Raw genomic sequence first — 6,436 nt, forward strand, 5'->3', positions numbered from 1 at the left:
TTCTCTCTCTGGTCAAATTAAAAAAATAATAATAATAAAATTAAGTGAATAATTCTTAAAAAGAAAAACTATACATTGATTTCCATTTTTTTGCATTAGAATAAACTCATATTTAATTCTTTCATGAATTTTTTGAAGTCTCCTCACATTTAAATTGAGCTCTAGAGGGACATATCACACTGGCTACATGCTTTTTAAGTCTGAAATATTTTATATTCTCTGTAAAGAATATAAAGAAGACCAACTTTTCTACAAAAATGCTTTGAGTGTTAGGCTAAATCTGTACACAGTTTCTAAATAGAAAAAAGTATCAGTTATTAAGACATAGATACATAGATATAAAATGTTATCTTGGCTGGCTTTACAGGACAGATGGAGCCTAGAATCTTGGGTAATTTGTGGGTCTTCATGAATGAAATCAATTAAGTTTAGAGAAGCTATTTATTGTTTGAGAGATAAAAACATAATTAGCAATTACAAAGCAGTCTATGGGGGTTCTGATTATAATGGAGCAAAGGGTGGATTTCTGGGACTTGACAAGTAGGTAGGAGGGTTTATATCCTGTAGGGACATGTTCACAGAGAGGCCCTGAGGATGTGGGGACATGGCCTGAGCAAACATCAGCTGTCCCTTTTGGCTGATGAACCTTGCAGCTTGTCCTTTCCTTGACCCTTACTGCAAGCAGAGCAAAGTGTGGAATTTTCTAGGGGCCTTCCGACAGATACATCTGATGGAATTCAGGAAACATCTTGACCCCAATTAGGAAAGTCCAAGCCCTGCTCTGCCTCTGTAAGATTCCTTAGCCTCATCAACACCCCTTTGATGTTTGCAAGAAAGTATCCTCCCCATACCTGCAGGCTTCTCTCCACTGGCTAAGAAGTTTATTGGGATTTCTCTTTGATATGGAGGTAGCCAAGAGATATACTTGGCCCAGTATGCCTAAGCCCTTATAGATTTGTTACCTGCTTCTTATTGTCTGTAACATATCAACTTACCTATGGAATGTCTCAAAATACATGTATGTAGTGTTGCTTTGCTCTGTAAATAAAGGTGCCCAGCTTGTCTGGGCAGCATAAGTGGCTTGGGCTGCTTAGGCTCAGGCCGCCTGTGTTCATTGCTAGTCTGTCTCGTTCTGCTCCCTCTTAAATCAAACTAAATCTTTCCTTTTCAAATATGCATACATCTCTTGCTGAGCAACCTGTGGAGTTGTGTGGGAGTGAGGGTGGGGAAACTAGTATTTAACTCGGGTCAGATACTAACATAGGCATTTCCTGAGACAGGATAGCCAGGGTACCTATATGAAACAAGTACACAGAGAAACAGAGAATGAATGACAGCCTGTGTGTTCTTTTTTCAAATTTATATCCTCAAGCAAAAATCTCTTTGTTTACTGTTGCTTCTTTCTATAATGATGATATCCGGAAAAAGAAAAAGAAATGCCTTCTTTTCTAGTTAAAAATTTACATCACTCATCTTAGTTAAAGTATCAGTGAAAACTGTCCTTATTTTACCCAGTAGATAAAGCAACAAGTTTACAAGGTGGGAAAAAGTTCTCCCCCATGTGAATGTCGTGAAATATATTTTTAAAAGTGTCACAGAAGGAGAGAAGCTAGTTTGCATGCTCACACACAGAGCTTCCATGCTTCTGCTCTCACAAATAGTCACTTGATAGAGAGATGGCTGTTGGTAGAGTGTTCTGAGGGGCCTTCACTAATTCAAAAACTAGGTCACAGTCCACGGCAGCAAAGATCCTCCCATAGAAAAACTGTAACAATAGCTGTCCAGGTTCAGGCACTAATCACCCTATTTCACAAAATTACAGAATTTGGAAAAAACTCTAGTAGAGAGAATTGAGACTCTCTTGGAATCCTTCAGAACAGACTCAACTCCATTATTCAGCTAGCGTGGTAAACTAAACTAATAATATCACTATTTTAATTGAGAGTTTGCTTTTTTGCAGATGTTCTGTATCAGAAGGTACAAGTTAGACCCCAATTTAACCAGTGCTTGCTTCAGAATTTTTACTGAAGAAAGGAGGTGAGCCCTGGGTTGGGCCCTGGGGATCTGCATTTTAACAAGTACTTCAGGTGAGTCTGCTGCACACTTTGGAAAAAGCCTCAGAGAACAGCCCTTAGTAATGCTCGAAGAGCAATTCACTTTCGTTGAGAAGGACATAAAACAAGTGTCACTATCACCAGTTTGGCGTGGCTAACAGAAGACTACAGGTTCTTTTGCAAATACTCAGTTAACTGGAATTAATGCGAGTTGTAGACCTAGCTTTTCGATTAGTTCCACTGAGTAGTCTTTTGAGTATTTATTACTCATAAATTACTTTGGAATTTTTAACAATCCAATCTCACAAATTACATGGAAACTCTCTTCTGCTTACAGTGTTGATGTCATTAGTGCTTTGTGTTGCAGAGTTGTTTTGTCCTTGTTGAAGAATGGGTCCGTTGGTCTAGCACATGTTCTCAAGCATGACTGGCCATCCCATCACCTGTGGAACTTCTTCAGTCCATAGGTGTCCAGCCCTACTTCTCACCCAATCAGAGCTCTAGGCATACAGCCCCACATCTGTTGCCTTAAATACTTCCTATGCACCCAGTCTGGAGAACCACCAGTTAAATTATAGCAAGAATCCAAAACAAAACAATTTTCTATGAAACTTTCAAGTCAGCTTTTATCTTGCTTAAACATTTCTTTGCTCCTACTCCTGCTGTAGCCAGAACCATTTTTGTACAATAGACTAGATATGTTCCCCGAAACTCTCGATTTTGCATTATGCCATCTCCAATTGGGGCAATGTGGTGAACAATGTCTGAGTTTGCCAAGAGACACGGGCAAGGCTGAGGTTTCTTCTAAGTGGCAGTTTGGTCACCTTGATGAACTGCTTGAAGCAGTGTCATGCCACTTGGTCTGAAAGGCTGGAGGAAGGGATTGGAGAGCTTAGCACTTAGAGCTCTTGAACCACCTTGGCATACTGTCTGGCAATATGTCTATGTTGGCCAACAAAGTCGAACCTGGTCAGTGTGAGAACATTGCAACGTAGATCAAATTTGGGAGATGACGGCGGCACTGGCTTCCTAAGTTTCTGGCTCTGAAGCACTGACAGAATACTGGGTTTTTAAGATCCCCCAAGGTAGGTTACTTTGCATCCTCTCTGGCGGTTTTTAAGACCCCCCAAGGTAGGTTACTTTGCATCCTCTCTGACTTGCCCTCAGTGGTCCAAGTGCTCCTTAACTCCCTGCATACTTTCGCCATATGCTTCTTCTTGAGCCTTGCGTCTAGTTCTGCGATAGATGATAAGCTCCCAGAAGCAGGGACAACCTGTTACCTCTTCTCTGGGCACGAGCCTAGCACAGCACCAAACGCACACGCCGGATGCTTTGGGATGAACCAAGTCCTGGTGTTCTCTTCGCTGAACATTGTCTCCACTTAGTTTCCACGCCCCAATCACCAGGTTGGCCCAGGCTGTGTAAGGGTGGGCGATGTGGGAATTAAACACACCTTTCCTCAGTCAGTGCCCAAACTATAAATGTCACCATATTTAGTCACTGGACTGCTTTCCGGTACTGGAGGAAGGACAAGAAAGGTCGCGAAACTTTCAAAGAACACGGAGCAGGGGCTTCCCCAGCCACTGCTGTACAGGTGCTATGCAAAGCATGCTCCTCAGACCAGGAGACCTCATCCTCACCTGGGAGCTCCTTAGAAACGCAGAGCCTCAGGTCACCACCCCAGACTTTCCGGATCAGAATCCGTTAAGAAGAGTCCCAGGTGATTCTCACTGATATGTGAATTGGGGAACTCGATCATCCCAGTGATCGATCATGTGAGCACCTCTCAGCCCGAGAATCAGAGACGCGGCTCTTTGTGGCCGCCTGGCACCAGCCCGGCTCGGTAGCAACCGAACCCCCAGGGATATCGGAGCGGGCGCTGCCGAGGGCAATTTGGTGATTGGCTGGCCTGACCACGTGACCAGCGCTGGCCCTTCTATGCGACCGGATTGGTTCTCTAGGACGCTGATGGACAGGGCCGGGGCGGACCAGCGCGCGGTCGGAGGGGCGCGCGCGGGGGCCGGAGGGGCGAAGGCGCGAGAGCGCGAGTGCGCGTGCGCGAGCGCGGGGCTTTCTCCCGAGCCGTCGGAGGGAGCCGGAGCGCTTCTCCGGAGGTGAGCTGGCCGCGGGGCAGCCCGGGTCTCCCGCGCCGTCCGGACTCGCGGTGCGGGCAGGGCTGGGTGGGGCGGAGAGGGTCTGGGCTCGGCAGGCGGGGGCCCGGCCCGGTTGCAGCCCCGACTCAGCCGCCCTCTGGTTGCCTCGGTTTCCCTTTTCCTACCCTCGAGGCATGCCCCATCGTCCCCACCGCGGCGAGGGTCTGCCCTAGCAGGGTGCGCACCTGGCAGCCTCGCCTCCGCCTTTGTTCCCGTCCGGAGGGATTCTGGTTTCGCACCCTCCCCAGGTAAGGGGTGAGGGTGGTGGGGCCGGGGCGTCACGGCGCTGGACCTGGCTGGGGAGAGAGGAGGTGGCTTCATGCAGCGCGACCTGTCACATGGAAGAGCGAGAGGAAAAAACGTAGTGTCACTTTGGCCGAGCCCGTGGGACTCGAACTAACCGAAGCCGAATTCCTAGCGCAGCCGTGCGGAGAGCCCTCCCGCCTGGGTGCGGGCGCGGGCATGGGCCGTAGACCGAACCCGCGTGCTGCCCGCCAGCCCTCACCCCAGAGTTGCCCCGAAATCAAGCCCTTTGAACCTGTCGAAGGAATCCAGAGATTCGTTAAGAGGCTGTAAGAAAATTTGAAAGCACTGGGCACTGGTGGGGCAGGTCTGGGCGGGAGGCTACAAGGGAGGAATTACGGATACAGGGTACCTGGCAAACCGCAGTGAGCTGCGGACCACACCATCGCTCCCAGATTCTCCAAGAAGACAGGAAGACGAGAGGGGGGGGGGGAATTTCTGAGAACCGAGGCTCTTCTGGGGCTGCCAAAGCGGGTAATGACTTATTTTCAGGGTGTTAATGTGCTGTAAGGAGAGGGAAGACAGTGTCTAAATTAAACCTCTTCAGAGAGCCTTAATTCTTTGAAATCCATTTCTTTAAAGAAGGCCATTTGGCTGCCAAAGGAGGTGTGTGCGAGGGATGGGAGTGTGGGAGCCATCTCCTTTCACCCATGCTTTGAAAAGGGGAGAAGGAGCCTAAGGGCGAGTTAAATTGTGCAAGGACCCCCCCCCTCTTCCCCCCATAACAAGGGCTTGCTGTCCTTCTACAGTGAAACACAAAAAGCCTTTTCTACTGGTTAACTACTGTGGTAATTTGTTGGATGTACCTGGCAATCTACTCAGTAAGAAACGGTTCAACTGTTATGAAAATTTTACTATGTTCTGGAGTTTCAGTGTAATTCATTCAGAACTGACTGTGGAGACGTCCTGATCCCACCGTAAATCCCTTTTAGTTACTCTTATCTTCCCCATACCAAGTTGTTTCTTTAGGAAACAGTCTGGTGTTTAAAATCCAAAACACCGATGCCTGTGACATGTCTGAACTTGCTAAGACCACAATTTATGAGGCAAATTAAAATACTTTTTTTTAGAAGAGATAACAAATTTGTTAGGAGGATCAAACTCAGATTTGTTAGCTACAAGCAAGTTAGCTTTTGGCTGTTTCCTATGATGAATGCAAGTGAAAGAACAGAAGTTGCTACAGACCACGTTGGAAATAGTGTAAATGACCCTACGATATAGATTGTCACTGATAAATTGGAATACAAAGTAAATTAATGGAAATAATTTAAGACTTTATCAGCATTTTTAAAAATTTGATATACCGTAAGAGGAGGGAAGGAATTCAAAGGGTGTGGTAGGTTGGCATAGTTTGAAAGATCTGTGCACTTTTATTTTCAGAGAAAATGGTCATTTTTGTTATATAAACTACACTGAGGGCATGCGGTGTTTATGTTTAGCCTGTGGCAGGGAGGCAGGGTCTTGATAAGGTTGAGAAACACTGACAGGACTGTGGAAGGGACAACAGGGGAATCCACAGGCTGAGCTCATGTAGCGGGAAGCAGGGCAGCTCAGGGACCTGTAGGATGAGGTTCTCTTCTCTGATTAATGAAAGCCCACTGCTATTGCTTTCAAAGCAACACCAAAATCATTTTCTCTCCGTTTCTGTCCCCTGGGTCAGGGTCAGGGAGGATGGAGAGTGAGTGGAGAGGTGAAAGTTAGGCCTGCATGGCTAAGTAGTGGTGCCCTTTGAGGAGGTCTGTGTCACGTGTGACCAGGAGCCTTCACGCTGGGAGGGTCTTAGCACCTTCCTTAGGGCACAGGCTGTAAGAAGGAGCTGGCTCTGCTGCCTGCCACAGGTGGGGCTCTAGGTGAGGCTGTCCTTATGCAGGGAAATGGGAAGGCAGGAAATGTCTAAGTCCGCGAGGCGCTGCTGCAGCTGCTGCT

General features: G+C 47.1%; 1 protein-coding gene across 1 annotated transcript in view; it reads left to right on the forward strand.

The window, feature by feature from the left end:
- The first annotated feature begins 4,097 nt into the window (after positions 1-4,097).
- TMEM108 (transmembrane protein 108) overlaps positions 4,098-6,436 on the forward strand; it is a 465,878-nt gene continuing 463,539 nt past the window's right edge. Inside the window, exon 1 of the mRNA XM_027768595.1 lies at positions 4,098-4,168. The gene's annotated coding sequence lies outside the window, so the exon portion shown is untranslated. The remainder of the gene's footprint in view (positions 4,169-6,436) is intronic.

This window comes from Tupaia chinensis, unplaced genomic scaffold (genome assembly GCF_000334495.1).
Source record: "Tupaia chinensis unplaced genomic scaffold, TupChi_1.0 Scaffold146961_1, whole genome shotgun sequence".
Lineage (NCBI taxonomy): Eukaryota > Metazoa > Chordata > Mammalia > Scandentia > Tupaiidae > Tupaia > Tupaia belangeri.